Source organism: Natrix helvetica (assembly GCF_964273705.1).
Source record: "Natrix helvetica genome assembly, chromosome: Z".
Lineage (NCBI taxonomy): Eukaryota > Metazoa > Chordata > Lepidosauria > Squamata > Natricidae > Natrix > Natrix helvetica.
In genome coordinates, this window is record NC_138554.1 from 8129357 (window position 1) to 8147773 (window position 18417).

The following is an 18417-nucleotide window of genomic DNA, read 5'->3' on the forward strand; positions in this document are numbered from 1 at the left end:
GATGTACCTTCACATTTCTAGGTTCTATCATATCTCTGTACACTGCACGAGTCAAAAAGAGGGCCGTAAACATATTCACAGACCCCTCACATCCTGGACACAAATTGTTTCAACTCCTACCCTCAAAACGATGCTGTAGAGCCCTGCACACCAAGACAACTAGACAAGAACAGTTATTTCCTGAACGTCATCATTCTGCTAAACAAATAATTCCCTCACCACTATCAAACCGTTCACTAAGACTGCATTATTATTACCATTAGTCTTCTCATCGTTCCTATCACCCATCTCCTCCCACCTATGACTGCATGACTATAACTTTGTTGTTGTATTCTTACAATTTATATGGATTGTTTCCTGATTGCTTATTTGCATCTTATGATGATCATTAAGTGTTGTACCTTATGATTCTTGACGAATGTATCTTGAGAGCATATGCACCAAAGACAAATTCCTTGCGTGTCCAATCACATTTGGCCAATAAAGAATTCTATTCTATTCTATTCTATTCTATTCTATTCTATTCTATTCTATTCTATTCTATTCTATTCCATTCCATTCCATTCTATTCTATTCTATTCTACACTATTCTGAAGATGTTGTCAAATCTTATCAGCAATCTAGACCTCTCAGGGTAAGAAGAATTATGAGTTACTGATTTTTAATTTTTTTAATGCCTATTCAGAACCAATAAGGTTTCATAATAAAGTTGTAGTATGCCTTTTCTTTTGGGGAATTAGCATATTCAGTAGGGTGACGATGGTTGTATGAAACCAAATGTAGATCAAAAGTAGTAATTGCTTGATAGGGATGACATGGGGTTGCCAGTCAAAGTCATTATTCCTCAACTGGAAATGGGAAGATCAGACCTGAACCTGGAATTTTCTGCAAAGCATGCAGCTTGAGCTGCCGCTATGTTTTATAATATGGGGAGGGAGGAGGGGGGTATAAGGCAATAAATCAACCTCTTGAACTGACCACAACAGCAGAAACAAAGAACAAAAACTTACTTGGCATTACGACCAACCTAGTCCCACTTCCAAAGTAAACCTTGTTGACATTGTTAGACACAGTGCTTTCTGCCTTGACAAAAACATGTCTTCCTACTTCAATCAATATTCATTCTCAAAGGTATAAAATGAAATATTACAAACCAACTCAAGAGTATGAAAATCGGTTCAATCTCCTTCTCAGAAATGTCATTTGGCTCTTGAAAAAGAACGTTTATATTAATGAGTTTGAACACATTCAGAAATGGAATGGAAGATTAAAGCTTATTATTTTCCTCAGAGACTCCCATATTTCTGGTTTCCTGAAGTTTTTAAAGCAGATTTAAATATGAGAAGGACTGGAAAGAAATGTCAAGATTTCCAAACCTTGTTTGGAATAAAATATAATGGTTTTTTTTGTATAATAAAAAACATAAGGTATTGTATGTAGATGGAGTCAGTCCTTTAAAATAGAATTTGTAATTTTTCCATCATTCCATTTGTCCCAAAGATGCTTTTTCAAGAGGCAACTGGATTTTATGTCTCCTTGAAGATATTTTGCTTCTCATCCAAGAAGCTTCTTCAGTTTTGAAGAATTGAACTGAAGAAGCTTCCTGGATGAGAAGCAAAATGTCTATAAGGAAAAAAAAACAAGAGTTGTCTTCCAGTTGTCTCTTGAAAAAGCACCTTTCGGACAAGACCTGCATGATTGAGAATCTCCATAAACATCTTTCTACATCACTCATCACTAAAGATTCACTATCAGTGTTTTGAGATTAACATGTCAATTTTCTAAACATTTAAGCTTTTCGTCAATACAATGCAAAAAAGATGTTGAGACTCTAGAAAGAGTGCAGAGAAGGGCAACGAAGATCGGACTGGAGGCTAAAACATATAAAAGAATGGTTGTTGGAACTGAGTATGTCTAGTTTGATGAAAAGAAGGACTAGGGGAGAAATGATAGCAGTGTTCCAATATCTGACACAAAGAAGAGCGGGTCAAGCTATACTCCAAAGCACCTCAAGGCAGGACAAGAAGCAATGGGTAGAAATTAATTAAGGAGAAAAGCAACCTAGAACTAAGGAAACATTTCCTGACAGTTAGAATAATTAAACGGGGGAACAACTTCCTCCAGAAGTTGCAAATGCTCCCACACTGGAAGTTGTTACGAAGAAATTGGATAACCATTTGTCTGAAATGCTATAGAGTTTCCTGCCCAAGCAGGGGATTGGGCTAGAAGACCTCCAAGGTCTCTTCCAACTTGGTTATTCCATTCTACTCTTAATAAAATTGTCTCCCGTTGGTATCTTGGCTGCTCATTCCATACTGATTACCTCAGTTTTTTTTTTTACCAGACAAATGTGTTTTTATGTCATATCAGCATGGTTATGGGAATACATAGACAACTGCAGACAATTCAGGAAAATTAATGTCAGATGACTGATACATTGCTGGAATGTTAAAATAAGCGCTGCAATCATTAAAGCAATCATTGATTTTGAGAATCACCAAAGACTTCACATATGTATATAGGTGGGAAAAGCAAGGAAAAGATCCTCTTATGCTGATTACAACGACAAGAAGAACTTACTTGGCATTACAATCAATTTAGTCCCACTTCCAAAGATGACCTTATCGTAGGTGTCATACACAGTGCTTTCTGCCTTGACAAAAACATGGCTTCCTATTTGTATCAGGGAGTACGACTCCAGAGGTGATATTCAGCAGGTTCTGACCAGTCCTGGATAACTGGTAGTGGAAATTTTGAGTAGTTCGGAGAACCAGTAAATATCACCTCTGACTATCCCCACCCCTATCTATTCCCTGCTCCCCAAGTCCCAGCTGATTGGGGAGGGAATGGGGATTTTGCAGTAAGCTTCCCCTGACATGCCCACCAAACCATTTTTCCCCAGTTTATTTATCAGACAAATGTGTTTTTATGTCATATCAGCATGATTAGGTGAATACATTAATGTTCTATGACTCATATTTCTTGAATGTTAAAATAAGCTCTGCAATCATTAAAACAATTGTTGATTTTGATAATCACCAAAGACTTCATATATGTATATAGGTGGGAAAAGCAAGAAAAAGATCCTCTTATGCTGACTACAATGACAAGAAAAACTTACTTGGCATTACAATCAATTTAGTCCCACTTCCAAAGATGACCTTATTGTAGGTGTTATACACAGTGCTTCCTGCCTTGACAAAAACATGGCTTCCTACTTGTATCAGGGAGAACAACTCTCTTTTTAATCATCTACATCTATAGATTTTAGGATTAAAATATCGAGGACTATGGCTACTGGAAATCATTTGAGCCTCTGTTCCTCCAAAATACTTTTCTTTGAGCTGCTCTGCTGTCAGCTATTCTCATAATTTAGAAAGTTTAAGGAATCTTACATATTTTACACTCAACAGGACATAGAAAGGGACTGCCTGCAAACCAATCCAGGATGGAAAGTTTGCATATCTTACATTTGATACAAAGGGCACTGAGAGGGTCACCATATTTCAGGGGTGGTGAAGAGAAGGGAAAAACATTGGCCTGTTCTCAAGAATTTGCTGATCCACTGAAGAAACCAATGTTTTATGAATGAACGACATCTTGGTTATTCCCCTCATCTCAATGGATTTGCACAGGACAGAGCAAAAGTACATTTGGCACAGAATGCAGGTGTGTGTGCCAAAAAAGGAAAATATCTCACTACGTTTGCAAAATAAATTAAGGGTATTAAGGAGAGAGAGAGGGGGGAGGGAGGGAGGGAGGGGGAGAGAGGGAGAGAGGGAGAGAGGGAGAGAGGGAGGGAGGGAGGGAGGGAGGGAGACAGAGAGAGAGAAAGAGAGAGAGAGACTGACAGACTGACTTGATGCCACGATGAGTCTAATCCCACTTCCAAATATTTGCTTCCAGCCACTGCCCTCCCCACAGTGTTTTCAGCCTTGTAAAAAACTTCCCAGACACAAGAAAGATGGTATGCAAGAGTTGGATGGATGATCAATTCAGAGGGAAAACTTTAAGGCCTGTGGATATCTCAATCTGATAGCTAATTCTAAACTAATCAAGTTGTCCTGGATGAAAAGTATGACGTTATCTACCAATGAATACTAACAGGCCTTCATCATGTTGGTATAAAAGAATAGATTTGTTGATAAATACGTAGGGTAGACAATCCTCACTTCTATCCCAACCATCAAAGGGAAGAGGAGGAGGAGGGAAGGAGAGAGAGAGACAGAGACAGAGATAGAGACAGAGAGAATTTCCCTCTTATTTAACTCTCATAAACTGTGAGGGGGATCTTGGAGTCCTACTGGACAACGATTTAAATAGGAGCCAACCTGGTGCAGCAGCACCCAAAAAAGCCAACACAGTTGTTTATAATGCCTTGGTAAGGCCATACTTGGAATATTGCATTCAGTTTTGGTCACCACAATGTAAAAAAGATGTGGAGACTCTAGAAAGAGTGCAGAGAAGAGCAGCTGATTAGAGGACTGGAGGGTAAAACATATGAAGAACGGTTGCAGGAACTGGGTATGTCTAGTTTAATGAAAAGGAGGAGTGGGGGAGACATGACAGCAGTGTTCCAATATCTCAGGGGCTGCCATAAAGAAGAGGGTGTCAAACTATTCTCCAAAGCACCTGAGGGCAGGACAAGGAGCAATAGGTGGAAACTAATCAAGGAGAGAAGCAACTTAGGACTGAGGAGAAATTTCCTGACAATTAGAACAATTAATCAGTGGAATAACTTGCCTCCAGAAGTTGTGAATGCTGCAACACTGGAAGTTGTTAAGAAGAAATTGAATAACCATTTGTCTGAAGTGGTGTAGGGTTTCCTGCCTAAGCAGAGGATTGGACTAGAAGATCTCCAAGATCCCTTCCAACTCTCTTATTCTATTCTAAATGTGCCTACGATAAATGTGTCAATTTGAGACCACAATAGCAGAAGAAAGAATAAAAACTTACTTGGTATGATGACCAGCCTCGTCCCACTTCCAAAGAAAACCTCAGTGTTACCAATGATAGACACAGTACTTTCTGTCTTGACAAAAACATCCCTAAAGTTGCAATTACAACTTTATCTAGACTAAAAACTAGAGAGTTTAGGATTAAAACGTCAACGTCTCAACTACTGGAAATCTGAAGTAGGCTTTGGAAATCTGGACCTATATTAAATCTCTACTTATATTAAATCTCATCTAAATACTTATCACATTAAAGCAGGCATGTACTCCAGTATTGCTGGCTGAGGTATTTGGCTGAGAGGAAAGTTCAGAAAGCTTAAAATGGCAGAAGGTAGATTTTTTCTCTCTCTACTGCTCTAGACTTTGGGACTTAAGATGTCAAGGATTGCAGCTACTGAAGGATAATTTGGACATCTGTAACTATAAAATTCTTAATGGGGTCCTTGGTGTTCTCCAGGCTTGGTTGCTTTCTTGCAGATGTTTGATTCCCCAAGGTCAAGGTCAAGGTTCCTCTCACACATGTGTGCTAGCCATTCCTGACTCTAGGGGGGAGGTGCTCATCTCCGTTTCAAAGCTGAAGAGCCAGCGCTGTCCAAAGACCTCTCCGTGGTCATTTGGCCACCATGACTAAATGCTGAAGGCTCATGGGACGCTGTTACCTTCCCACCAAAAGGTGTTTCCTATTTTTCTACTTCCATTTTTACATGCTTTCGAACGGCTGAAGATGTTGGATATCCATTTGTCTGAAGTGGTGTAGGGTTTCCTGCCTAAGAAGGAAGTTGGACTAGAAGACCTCCAAGGTCCCTTCCAACTCTGTTATTCTCTTCTCTTCTCTTCTCTTCTCTTCTCTTCTCTTCTCTTCTATTCTATTCTATTCTATTCTATTCTATTCTAACCGGCAGCAACCTACCTCTGGACCTCACCACATTACTAAGAGGTCTGTAAGAGGCATGCATAAGCACGCCAATGTGCCTACTCTCCCTGTCCTAATGTTCCCTTTTCTTCGCATCCATTTCATGTATTCAGAATCATGTTTATACTTATAGATGTTATCTAATACATGCTTGGTGAAATAAATAAATACATATTTATGTCAGCACATGGTTGTTCATTCTTCAGTTATTCAATATTTCCTATACCCTTCTAATAGCAAGAGCATTGCTCTTAAGCATACCTGATCAGCATCCTTTTTCAAAACCTTATCTGAACCTCTACCTTTCACTTTAAATCAGTGGTTCTCAACCTGTGGGTCGGGACCCCTTTGGGGGTCGAACGATCCTTTCTCGGGGGTCGCCTAAGACCATCGGAAAACACATATTTTCAATGGTCTTAGGAACCGAGACACCAATTTTATGGTTGGGGGGTCACCACAACATGAGGAACTGTATTAAAGGGCCGCAGCATTGGGAAGGTTGAGAAACATTGCTTTAAGTGTATTATGTAAAAGTATGTATAACAACATACCACCTATTCCCAATTTCTTAATCTACTCTAATTCTTAATTACAGCCAATCTTGTTTTAACCCAAAAAAATCCTTTCTATCCATTGTCTCTCACCCGCTTAGAAATTTTGCTTTTTCTCTTTTCAACTCGCCTCCCATACTCTTCCCTTGGGTCCTTATTTACATCTTTCATATTCAACCCATCCATTATTTCCAATTATGTCCACTATTTTTTGATGCCCAAACACCCACGAATCTTCCAAACCCTGTATCTTTTCCCCCAAAATATCCTTTACTGCTATGTGAACATCTAAAAAAAACCATAGAATATATGAAGCAAAATTATATACATTCCCAAAAGGAATTGGGGATGGGGGAAATCTCTCCTCCACTTCAGAGCAGGGCAGTTGTGATATTACTCTTGTGTAACACTCATGATAAGCCAATCTATTGAGATTGCCTGACATACCTGGCTTGATGGTTAACCTGGTGCCTTTGCCAAATATCACTTTCCTGCTGGCATCTTGGTTACACAATGAGAAAAGACTTTACAAAAAGGAGCAACAGAGGTGTTCCCTTTTCTCCATTTGGCATGTTGTTAAATAAACTTTAATTAAGTTAACGAAGCTAGGTGGCATAATCTGGAGTCTCGGATCTAGTTTGCAAAAGTCCAGACAGCCACAAGATTGCGACACACTTTGTTGCCATCTAATGTTCGTTCAGATTTTTGCACACACACACACACACAATCTGAAAGTCTCAGAGAGGTGGTCTTTCCTTTCAAAAATTTTCCCTTCACGTCTGAAATGACATCTAAACAAATGTATAGGCTTCTATTCACAACCCATTGTAACGATGAAGTTGTCGGTCTTGAAGTTGTCGTTATTCACAGAATCCCTTACAAAGATTCATTTGTTCAAGATATACCTTACTACTAATCACAATTAGTATTCATTGATGATAACCCAATAAAGCAACCAATGATTCATCCTGACAAGAACTGTCTTCTCTACCTTCCCAATGTTTGCATCTGCTCAACCAATGTTTTCCCTCTTATTCACCTTGCTTCTAGCCAAGTTCTTCTAAATAGAGTTTTGATTTCTGAACAGACAGACAATAGAAAAATCCTTAGCAACAAAAAAGTACTGCTTTAATTTCCTAGATTGTTTACCTTCACATGTGATTGGAAAAAAGCTACAATCCTTACCACCCAACTTGGGAGGGGAAGCTACAGCTTCCTTTCTTTTCCTTCCCTTCCCTTCCTTCCCTTTGCTTTCATGTAGGACCTGATTGCTGGAAAAGACTCCTGTGAGTCCCTTGGACTGCAAGGCGATCAAACCCAGATCCTGAAGTGCTTTGGCCACCTAATGAGAAGGAAGGACTTACAATACAATACAATACAATACAATACAATACAATACAATATAATACAATACAATAGTAGAGTTGGAAGGGACTTTGGAGGCCTTCTAGTCCAACCCCCTGCCTAGGCAGGAAACCCTATACCGTTCCAGACAAATGGTTGTCCAACATCTTCTTAAAGACTTCCAGTGTTGGGGCATTCACAACTTCTGGAGGCAACTTCTGTTCCACTGATTAATTGTTCTAACCGTCAGGAAATTTCTCCTCAGTTCTAAGTTGCTTCTCTCCTTGATTAGTTTCCACCCATTGCTTCTTGTTCTACCCTCAGGTGCCTTGGAGAATAGTTTGACTCCCTCTTCTTTGTGGCAACCCCTGAGATATTGGAACACTGCTATCATGTCTCCCCTAGTCCTTCTTTCTATTAAACTAGACATACCCAGTTCCTGCAACTGTTCTTCATATGTTTTAGTCTCCAGTCCCCTAATCATCTTTGTTGCTCTTCTCTGCACTCTTTCTAGAGTCTTACTTACTGGAGAAGAGTCTAATGCTGGGAAAAATTGAGGGCAAAAGAAGAAGGAGACGACAGAGAATGAGGTGGCTGAATGGAGCAGTAGGCGTGAGCCTAAATGAACTCCAGTGGATGGTAGAGGACAAGGCTTGGAGGAAAATTGTCCATGGGGTCATGATGGGTCAGACATGACTTCGCAACTAACAACAACAACAAGGACCTTATTCCATATATGAATACTGAAGTTAAAGAACCACGAGGAAATGACCTCTGTCCCCTTACCACTGGTAAAGTTTGTTCCAATAAAATGATTTTAGATCATTTCATTTTATTTAAATTTAAACACTTGATAGTCTCTGTATTAAGGAACCACAAAAATACGTATGCATATATTGAAAGACTTACTCCCGAGAACTCTTAATCTTGTTCCACTCCCAAAGACAACTTTCCAGTTTCCATCATAGCTTATCACAGTGAAACAGATCTTTTCACAAACCTCTTTAGTCTAATGTGCTTCCAGTCCTTTAGGACTACAAGTCCCAGAAGCCTTAATTCATACCCAGATGATTATAAACACTGGTATGGGTCATGAAAGTAGAACCTAGAGATGGCCACACCAAATAAAGAAGGGTGAGCATGGATTCCTAAGTTGAAAGTTGAGAGTCAAGTTGGTCTAGGGGCTTAGGGTACCAGGTTAGAAAGTGGGAGATCCTGAGTTCTAGTGGTGCCTTAGGCATGAAAGCCAGCTGGGTGTCTTTGATCCAGTAATTCTCTCTCAGGCCAAACTGGTATGGTTATTGTGGAGAAAATAGGAGGGGGGAAGGTATGTTCACCGCCTTGAGTTATTTGTAAATAATAAGGCAGGATAGAATGTATGTATGAATGTTTGCATGTATATATATATATATGAATGAATCAGGGTGAGGTGGCTAAGTGGCTGAGATGTTGAGCTTGTTGATCAGAAAGGTTGGCAGGTCAGTGGTTCAAATCCCTAGTGCCACGTAATAGAGTGAGCTCCCATTACTTGCCCCAACTTCTGCCAACTTGATTATAGTCAGCAATAATGACCCCCATTCATGCTGACTATAACATAGGGTATTTGTTTCATGCCAACTAATTTAAAAGTTATCCTCAGAGTTACGCTGCATGACACATTGGCTAAAGAGATACTCTCATATATCCACATTCTCTTCCTGGGTTGTTCCTTTTCTTGTAGGTGACTCTGCAGCTTTTCTCAAAGTGCCAGAATTCCCAGAATTCCCAACCATTCATGGTGTCCTTAAGGACTTCTACTTATTAAGAACATCCATTTGCCTGGGTTGTCCCTTTCTGGTAGGTGACTCTACAGCTTTTCTCAAAGTGCCAGAATTTCCAGAATTCCCAACCATTCATGGTGTCCTTAAGGACTTCTACTTATTAAGAACATTCATTTGCCTGGGTTGTCCCTTTCCAGTAGGTGACTCTACAGCTTTTCTCAAAGTGCCAGAATTCCCAGAATTCCCAACCATTCATGGTGTCCTTAAGGACTTCTACTTATTAAGAACATCCATTTGCCTGAGTTGTCCCTTTCTGGTAGGTGAGTTTACAGCTTTTCTCAAAGTGCCAGAATTCCCAGAATTCCCAACCATTCATGGTGTCCTTAAGGACTTCTACTTATTAAGAACATCCATTTGCCTGAGTTGTCCCTTTCTGGTAGGTGAGTTTATAGCTTTTCTCAAAGTACTAGAATTCCCAGAATTCCCAACCATACATGGTCTCCTCAAGGACTTCTACTTATTAAGAACATCTACTTGACTTTTCCTGGTGCGCATCATGCTGAGGAAGGCTGAACTGAGAACAGAATCATGCTCCTTTCTTCCCTGATTAGAAGATGGATATTCCCTTATCTAGGAAATAGGGAAGGATCCTCACTTCACTGTTGTAGCTAAACAAAGAGAAGAACTACATCAGTCCTTCCCCGGAGAAGAGATTCTACCGCCAGTTAATTCATAAAAGTACTTACTTGGTATTACCTTCAGTCTTGTACCAGACCCAAGAAAGAATTTGTAATTGTTATTTACACAGCATTACACTCCTTTCTTAAAACCCTCTCATACTAAGACAGTTACTTACATCCTGTAAGCCTAGTTAGAATCTACTCAACACAAACTAGTCATCTCAATACTAAATATCTTCTGTTAGAACCAATTTACCCAGTCTCAGCTCTAGCCTCTTTCTACTCTCAGATATTATCTTTGAATTGTAACTGTTAACATAGTAGAAACAATCTACAAAAGCGTTCCTCCAGCTAAAATATACAGGGGAAGGCTGACTTTATTGCTCAGTGTTCTGGAATCAACCAAATTGTACATAGCATACCTTATTTCCATGTAGTAAATACCAATATGGTGCTTGACCACCTAATGAGAAGGAAGGACTGACTGGAGATGAGCCTAATGGTGGGAAAGATTGAGGGCAAAAGATGGTGGGAAGGTAACAGTGTTATGTGCGCCTTTGGTGTTTAGTCATGTTGGCCACATGACCACAGAGACATCTTCGGACAGCGCTGGCTCTTTGGCTTTGTAATGGAGATGACCACTGCCCCCTAGAGTTGTGAATGACTAGCACATATGTCCGAGGGGAGCCTTTACCTTTACAGTATGTTAGAAATAAATGGGAAAGAGAAAGGGAGGGAGGGAGGAAGTTTTGATAATCACTGAAGATTGCATATAAATTGGGGCAGGGGAATGAGCAAGGAAGAGACCCTCTTACACTCACCACAATGGTCCGGGTAACTTACTTGGAATTATGATCAACCTCGTCCCACTTCCAAAGATGACTTTCCCAAGGTTGCTATTATACACAGTGCTTTCTACCTTAACAAAAACATGCCTTCCTATTTCTATAAATATTCATTACTTTATTTAGAAAAGCTAAATTTCTTGACTAGGATTAAAATGTCCAAGACTGAGTTCTTAGAAATCAGAAGCTTCATTAGGACATCTGTACCCATCAAATACTATCATAAGGGCTCTAGTTTCTTCTTCGGAGGTGTGGATATATCCTATAGATTTATTGGAACTTTAATTTCTTTAAAAGAAGCTATAGAAGAAAGAAAGAAAGAAAGAAAGAAAGAAAGAAAGAAAGAAAGAAAGAAAGAAGGAAGGAAAGAAAAGAAAGAAGGGAGATGTTAGTTTTGATAATTATTGAGGATGCATATAAATTTGGGGTGGGATGAGTAAGGAAGGCACCCTCTTATAGATATAGATATGTTGAGATAGAGATAGGGAGAGAATACTTTATTGGCCAAGTGTGATTGACCACAATAGCCAGAGCAACTTACTTGGTATGACGACCAGCCTAGTCCCTCTTCCAAAGAAAATCTTATCATTTGCATAGTTAGACACAGTGCTTTCTGCCTTAGCAAAAACATGACTTCCTACTTCTATCAGCCAGCATAGAAAAGCTAAATCTCTAGACTTTAGGATTTAAATGGCCAAGACTCAATTCTTGGAGATCAGAAACTTCATTTGGACATCTGTATCCATCAAATACTATCCTTAGGGATCTAGTTTCTTCTTTGGAGGTGTGAATGCACTCTCTGCCATTATCTATCCCATAATTTCTTCCATCAAAGTTTTCCCTCTTATTCACCTCGTCTTACTTCTAGCCAGGTTCTTCTAAATAGAGCTTTGATTTCTTAATACACAAACACAAGACAGAAAGCCTTAGCAATGAAAAAGTACTGCTTTAATTTCCTAAATTGTTTTCCTGCAGTTGTGGTGGGAAAAAGCCATCAAGTACACCTGCCATCAAGTTTGGTTAGGAAAAGGACCTATATATCTATTGGATTTCTTTCTTTCTTTTTTAAGAGGAGACAAAAATTAACTAGAACTTACATAAAGGAATGAAAAGCTAAATGACTATGGGAAACAGGGAAGGAAGGAGGGAGGGAGGGAGGAAGGAAGGAAGGAAGTATGGAAGGAAGGAAGAAAGAAAGGATGAATGGAAGAAAGGAAGGAAGGAAGGAAGGAAGGAAGGAAGGAAGGAAGGAAGGAAGGAAGGAAGGAAGGAAGGAAGGAAGGAGCGAGCTAAATTTCTTGACTTTATAAGTAAAATGCCAAGGACTCAACTCCACAAAATTAGAAGCATCATTTAGAAATCTGGACATATCAAATATTATTATTAAGGCTCTAGTTTCTTCCTTGGAAGTTTGAAGCCAATCTCTGCCATTTTCTATCGCAAAATTAAGACTGTTTCCAGAGTCTTATTGGCCACCCAGTTTGTTCCTGTAAATTTATTGGAATGTATTTTTTTAAAGGAGGGTTTTTTTATAATTAAAAAAGGTAACTAGAACTAAGATAAAGGGACAAAAGGAAAGAAGACAAAAAAAGAAAACAAGTAAAATGTCAACGGTATAAAAAATGGAAAGAAACAGAAGGAGTTTCAGATTTCCTTTACAGAACGTTTTAGTACCAATGACAGTCTTTTGTAGACCAGAAGGGGGAAATTAACAGATGAAACTTACTTGGCATGACAACCAGTCTTGTCCCTCTTCCAAAAAAAACCTTAGAGGTTCCAATGCCATACACAGTGTTTTCTCTCTTGACAGAAACTTGTCTTCCTGTTTGCATCGCCATTTTATACTTTTTTTTAAAGAGCTTGTACCATTTGATAAAATGCGTTAGTTAGAAAAGATGCGTTCAGACTACGTCAGCTACCGTGCAAAAAGGAATTGTAAGATCGATCTCAGTATTGACTCACTTTAATTAAAAAATATAACCTTGTCAGAGAAAGGACAAGGAAAGAAAGCAACAAAAAAAGAGAAAGAAAGAGGGAAATAAGAAAAAAGAGAAAGAGACATGAAAGAGAGGGAAAGAGAGAGAGAGAGAGAGAGAGAGAGAGAAAGGAAAGAAGGAAGGAATAGTGAGAGAGTGCAAAAGACAGACAGAAAGAAAGAAAGAGAAAGAAAGAAAGAAAGAAAGAAAGAAAGAAAGAAAGAAAGAAAGAAAGATGAGAACAAAGAGAAAGTGGAAGGAAACAGAGAGAGAGAGAAAGAGAGGAGAGAGAGAGAGAGAAAGAAAGAAAGAAAGAAAGAAAGAAAGAAAGAAAAAGAAAGAAAGAAAGAAAGAAAAAGAAAGAAAAAGAAAGAAAGAAAAATAAAGAAAAAGAAAGAAAGAAAAATAAAGAAAGAAAGAAAATGGAAACTTCAATCGTTCTTAAAAATGTATCACCACAATATCATTCATTAGGTTTCATGGCAACAAATGTAAATGGAAAGAAATGGAGAGGAATAGAAAGAAAGACAAGAGAGAGAGAGAGAGAGAGAGAGAGAGAGAGAGAGAGAAAGAGAGAGAGAGAGAAATAAAGAAAGATAGGAACAGACAGAAAGTGGAAAGAACAGAGAGAGATGGAGAGAGGAAAGAGAGAAAGAAAGAAAGTGGAAACAGAGAGAGAAACAGAAAAAGAAAGAAAGAGAGAGATGGAGAAAGAAAGAATAGAGGAAAAGAAAGAAACAGAGAAAGAAAGAAGGAGATAAATGAAGAGGAAAAAGAAGGAAGGGAGGAAGGAAGGAAGGAAGGAAGGAAGAAAGAAAGAAAGAAAGAAAGAAAGAAAGAAAGAAAGAAAGAAAGAAAGAAAGAAAGAAAGAAAGAAAATGGAAACCCCAATCATTCATAAAAATGTATCACCACAATATCACTCACTGGGTATAACATGCAGTTTCGTCCCGGCACCAAAAGTGAATTTGCTGTTTACTCCTCCATAATAGACACATTGATTTAAACCTTTGCAACATCTCTCTCTACAATATTTCTACACTATTCATTATTCTGCCACGCCTGATGAACAAATGGATTAATAGATTTATTCCAAAATCAAAAGTCATCATTGAAGGTCTTTCTTCTTCTTCTTCTTCTTCTTCTACTACTACTTCTATTTCCTACTTTATGTGGACTGTCAAGAGGCTACACCAAGAGATGGATGGGATCATTGGAGAGCTGGACCATGCCAGATAATATGAGCTAAGACAGCACCCACTTGCACTGACCACCACAGCAGAAATAAAGACCAAAAACTTACTTGGTGTGACAACCAGCCTGGTGCCACTTCCAAAGGTGACCTTCCCGATCCCACTGGTATACACAATGCTTTGTGTCTTAACAAATACATGTCTTCCTACTTCTACTAGCAGCTAGGACCTTCTCTTAATCAAACTAAAGCTCTAGACTTTAGGAATTAAATGTCAAAGACTGTAGCCACTGGGAATCTGAATCATCATTTGGACATCTGTAGGTATAATATTCTTTTCTTCATGCTCTAGATGCTTTTTTTGAGGGGGGGATGAGTGAATCCACTCTGGCCTTACAATTTATTAATTTGCAGACTCTTTTCAGTTACCTCAAGACTCTTTTTTTACAATGCTCATCTGAGATGCCTAAGAACTAATTGATAGTTACTGAAATGGTTATGGAAGCTATTCAGGTGTAATAGACTGAATATGCTGTATGTTGGAAATAGATGGGGAAGAGGAAGGGAGGGAGGGTGGCTGGGAAGAAGGAAGGAAGAAAAGAAAGGAAAGAAAGAAAATAAAAAACAAAAGGCAGAAAGAAAGAAAGATAAAAAGAAAGAAAGGAGAAAGAAAGAAAGAAAGAAAGAAAGAAAGAAAGGAGGAAGGAAGGAAGGAAAGAAGAAAGAAAAAGAAAGAAAGAAAGAAGCGGAAGGAAGGAAAATGTTAGTTAATCACTGAGGATGCATATAAATTTGGGGTAGGATGAGTAAGGAAGGCACCCTTTTATAGATATAGATATATAGAGATATATAGAGATGATAGAGAGAGAGATAGAAATATAGCTATAGATAAAGAATTTATTGGCCAAGTGTGATGACCACAATAGCCAGAGCAACTTACTTGGCATGACGACCAGCCTAGTCCCTGTTCCAAAGAAAGTCTTATAATTTCCAGTGTTAGACACAATGCTTTCTGCCTTAGCAAAAACATGACTTCCTACTTCTATCAGCCAGCATAACTTAGAAAAGCCAAATCTCTAGACTTTATAGGTTTAAAACAGCCAAGAATCAATTTTTGGAGATCAGAAGCTTCATTTGGACATCTGTGCCCACCAAATACTGTCACTAGGGATCCAGTTTCTTCTTTGGAGGTGTGAATTCATTCTCTGCCATTTTCTATCCCATAATTTCTTCCATAAGTTTTCCCTCTTATTCATCTCATCTTACTTCTATCCAGGTTCTCCTAAGTAGAGCTTTGATTTCTTAATAGACACACAAGACAGGACAGAAAGCCTTAGCAACGAAAAAGTACTGCTTTAATTTCCTAAAGTATTTTTTCTCCAGATGTGGTGGGAAAAAAGCTATCAAATACACCTGCCATCAGGTTTGTCCACAAAATCAAAGTATCCTTTAGAAATCTGGACGTATTGAATATTATTATGAAGGCTCTAGTTTCTTCCTTAGAAATGGGAAGCCACTCACTGCCGTTTCCAGATTCTTATTGCCTTTCCAGTTTATTCCTGTAAATTTATTGGAATGTAATTCATTTTCTTAAAAAAAAGAAGGGGGTTTTTTAAGTAAAAAAGCTAACTAGAACTAAGATAAAGGAACAGAAGGAAAGAAGAGAAAAAAGAAAACAAGCAAAAAGTCAAAAGTATAAAAAATGGAAAGAAAGGGAAGGAGTTTCAGATTTCCTTTACAGAATTTTTTAATACCAATGACAGTCTTTTGTAGACCAGAAGGGGGAAATAAACAGATGAAACTTACTTGGCATGACAACCAGCCTTGTCCCACTTCCAAAAAAAACCTTAAAGGTTTCAGTACCATACACAGTGTTTTCTCTCTTGACAAAAACTTGTCTTCTTGTTTGTATCACCATCTTAAACTTTCCTTTGAAAAGCTAAACGACTAAATTTTAGTATTAAAATGTTAACAATAGCTGATGCAGGATTGCCAAATATTTGATAGTTGTTTCATGGCAACAAACTTAAGTGGAAAGAAATGGAGAGGGATAGAAAGAAAGAAGAAAGAGAGAGAGAGAGAGAGAGAGAGAGAGAGAGTAAGAAGGAAGGAAGGAAGGAAGGAAGGAAGGAAGGAAATAAATAAATAAATAAAGAAAGAAAGAAAGAAAGAAAGAAAGAAAGAAAAAAAGAGAAAGATAGGAACAGACAGAAAGTGGAATGAACAGAGAGAGACGGGGAGAGGAAAGAGAGAAAGAAAGAAAGAGGAAAGAGAGAGAGAAACAGAAAAAGAAAGAAAGAGATATGGAGAAAAAAGAATAGAGGAAAAGAAAGAATAAGAGAAAGAAAGAAAGAGATAAACAAAGAGGAAAAAGAAGGAAAGAAGGAAGAAATAAGAAATAAGAAAGAAAGAAAGAAAGAAAGAAAGAAAGAAAGAAAGAAAGAAAGAAAGAAAGAAAGAAAAAATGGAAACTTCAATCGTTCATAAAAATGTATCACCACAATATCACTGACTTGGTATAACATGCAGTTTCGTCCCGGCACCTAAAGTGAATTTACTGCTTACTCCTCCATAATAGACACATTTATTTAATCCTTTGCAACATCTCTCTCTACAATATTTCTACACTATTCATTATTCTACCACCGCCTGATGAACAAATGGATTAATAGGTTTATTCCAAAATCAAAGGTCATCATTGAACAGAACACCATGAAGGTCTTTCTGCCTCTTCTTCTACTACTTTTACTTTCTACTTTATGTGGACTGCCTAGAGGCTACAACAAGAAGTGGATAAGATCATTGGAGAGCTGGACCATGCCAGGTAACAGGAGCTGAGACAGCACCTACTTGCACTGACCACCACAGCAGAAATAAAGACCAAAAACTTACTTGGCGTGACAACCAGCCTGGTGCCACTTCCAAAGGTGACCTTCCAGGTGCCACTGGTATACACAATGCTTTCTGTCTTAACAAATACATGTCTTCCTACTTCTACTAGCAGCTAAAACTTTCTCTTAATCAAAGTAAAGCTCTAGACTTTAGGAATTAAATGTCAAGGACTGAAGCCACTGGGAATCTGAACCAACATTTGGACATCTGTAGGTATAATATTATTTTCTTTGTGCTGTAGAGGTTTTTTGTTGGGGTTTTTTTTTGGGGGGGGGGGATGAGTGAATCTACACTCTGGCCTTACCATCAATTAATTTCCAGACTCTTTTCAGTCACTTCAAGTCTCTTTTTTACAATGCTCATCCAATTGGAAGGAAGAAAGGAAGGAAGGAAGGAAGGAAGGAAGGAAGGAAGGAAGGAAGGAAGACAGACAGACAGACAGACAGACAGACAGACAGACAGACAGACAGAAAGAAAGAAAGAAAGCTGGAATCGTTTAAAATCTAAAGTCATCATTGAATGTAATTACATGAAGGTCTTCCTTGTAGAGGCTACAAAAGAGATGGATGGAATCATTGGAGAACTGGACCATGCCAGATAATAAGAGCTAAGACAGCACCTATATGCACTGACCACCACAGCAGAAATAAAGACCAAAAACTTACTTGGTGTGACAACCAGCCTGGTGCCACTTCCAAAGGTGACCTTCCAAGTGCCACTGTTATACACAATGATTTCTGTCTTAACAAATACATGTCCTCCTTCTACTAGCAGCTAGGACCTTCTCATACTCAAACTAAAGCTTGAGACTTTAGGAATTAAATGTCAAGGACTGTAGCCACTGGGAATCTGAATCAACATTTGGACATCTGTAGGTATAAAATCCTTTTCTTCTTGCTCTAGTTTCTCTCCCTCGGGGAGAGGGGGCGGTTTATAAATTTAATAAACTAAACTAAACTAAACTTTTTTGGATGAGTGAATCTACACTCTGGCCTTACCATCAATTAATTTCCAGACTCTCTTCAGTCACTTCAATACTCTTTTTTACAATGCTGATCCAATTGGTCTGTTCAGAAAAAGACCTTGGAATGTAACGTTTGTTTCTAAGATGCCTAAGAACTAATGGATAGTTACTGAAATGGTTATGGAAGCTATTCAGGTGTAATAGACTAAATATGCTGTATGTTGAAAATAGATAGGGAAGAGGAAGGAAGGGAGGGAGGGAGGCTGGGAAGAAGGAAGGAATGGTGAAAGAAAGAGAAAAAGAGAAAGAAGGAAGGAAAAAAGGAAGGAAAGAAAGAAACAGAAG